Here is a 2,393-nt window from a genome sequence, read left to right as displayed (position 1 = left end):
AACAAATAGAGTCTCTTTTAAGGATGGGCATTCATACCAAATAGTGTCTCATTCCAGTATGGTCATTCCCGACAATTAGTGTCTCATTCGACGATGGTGATCCAACAACAAATAGTGTCTCATTTGAGGATGGTCATTCCCAACAAATAGTGTCTCATTTAATGATGGTCATTCCCAACAATTAGTGTCTCATTCGAGGATGGTGATGCCCCAACAAATAGAGTCTCATTCGAGGATGGTCATTCCAAACAATTAGTGTCACATTCGAGGATGGTCATTCCCTACAATTAGTGTCTCATTCGAGGATAGTCAAACACACACCCCCATCCCCCACACACACCACCCACCCCTAGGAATGGTGTCCTCCCATTACGCAGACAGCCAGTTCGCAGACACCTTAAAACAACAACATTTACGGTTCAGTGAACAGATTATCTACTACCTGTTACCTACACATTATAATGGAATAGTCCAAATAAAAACACAGGAACAAACTGAAGCTATATTATTTATTTTGAAAGATGGATGAAAAGACAGTAATTTGAACAGTTTATTTTCATAAACATTTCTAGTCTAACGGGAGTCGGCATCATCATATTGAAAACATTAACTTATCTATTAGAAATTGCAACACTGTTGCATCATATAAATCAAATAAAGACAAATGTGAACCTAAATATTATTCATATGGAATAGAGAAGTTATATGTTTTGCACACAATATTAAGATATATGACGAGTGCACTTAATTACGATTTATTTAGAATAAATATTTAAAATATGACGCATCATGTGAATGTGGCCATGGGTGTGAGAATGTTTTTCATTACTTCCTTGAATGTCTATTGTATACTACTCAAAGACATAAACTGTTACAATCTTTAGAAAGTATTGTTAAAATTAGAACACTGATTGGTATTAATCGTATCTTACATGGCAATACAGGGGTCTCATTTACTGCAAACCAGAATGTTTTCAAATATGTACATACGTATGTATCTATATCTTTCCAACAAAAACTTTTCTCAATTAACTTCTGTTGTACATATGCTATTATTGGGAGGGGGGCTTTTCTATCAATAAACACAATCAAACCTCTCAGTGACAAACCTGTTTTTATATTCGATAGTAATTGATAGTAAAATCATTTTTGAGAAGAGATATCATTTATCATTTAATCACAACAAAGTTCTATTTACCAACAATCAAACTTCTCAGTAACAAGCATGTTTCAGGCTCACCCTGCTCTACTCACTGGACAGTGGACTGTTCCATTATACCCGTAGGTGTTACTCTAATTAACCGTCTAGTTCAGTGTCTGCCAATTGGGTGTCTGTCAAATGGGTGTCTGTCAAATGGGTGATAACCCTAGGAATTAGTGCCTCATTCCAGGATTGTTACTAACACACAAGACACACAAGACACAAACACACACACACACACACAACAGAGGGACACAGGAAGAGGGCATCACACATTGTGTCCATGTGGGGAGTCGAACCCACTTCGCTACTCCTAGCAATTAGACGTTATCAAAGCGTTGAAAACCTGCAAACTTAAGGCTTTGCGGCCAACAGTTATATTCGAATGAAATATACTTCTCATCACAAGTGTAAATATAGCCACTTACTTCAGGCAACCATTCTTAACTGAATTTTACAAAATATTCCATACTGTTTAAAGGCACTGTTTACACATGAACTGATGTATTGTAAAACAAATTCGTAACGTTGTAAAAAGTATTGTCATGAGTTCAATAAATGATAAAAATCGTTGAAAATTGCCGAAATCTTAACAAATTTTAAATACCAAAACACAGCTGTTCACATACACTTTATTTGTACATACTTTTCAGCAATGTGATGCATGATCCTCGTGCAATTCATCTGCATAAGGTTTGCAGTTGGTTCCCCCAAGCTAGTGGAGAAATTCATCTTCGATGTAACCATATATCTATACATAACACATAGTGAGTGTTTTAAGTGAGTCCAAACTTTTGATGGGAAGGGTAACTCCATACAAATCAATAACCATTTCTTGCTTGTTTTATGTTTAACAACATGCAAATTTACCTTTATTTCCTTGTCATATATTTTTAGAAGTGATCACGGTGAGTGAGTGAGTGAGTTTAGTTTTACGCCGCAAACAGTAATATTCTGGCTATGTGGCGGCGGTCTGAAAATAATCGAGTGTGGACCAGACAATCCAGTGACCAACAGCATGGGTATCGATCTACGCAACTGGGACACGACGGCATGTGTCAACCATGTCAGCGAGCTTGACCACCCGATCCCGTTAGTTGCCTCTTACGACAAGCATTGGTTACTGAAGATCAATTCTAGCCTGGATCTTCACAGGTTAATCACGGTGAACGTAAGAACAACAAGAGTGAAG

The sequence above is a fragment of the Haliotis rubra genome, unplaced genomic scaffold, assembly GCF_003918875.1.
Source record: "Haliotis rubra isolate DU_JTF1 unplaced genomic scaffold, ASM391887v1 Scf42, whole genome shotgun sequence".
Taxonomy (NCBI): domain Eukaryota; kingdom Metazoa; phylum Mollusca; class Gastropoda; order Lepetellida; family Haliotidae; genus Haliotis; species Haliotis rubra.
Note: the sequence above shows the minus strand (reverse complement) of the source record.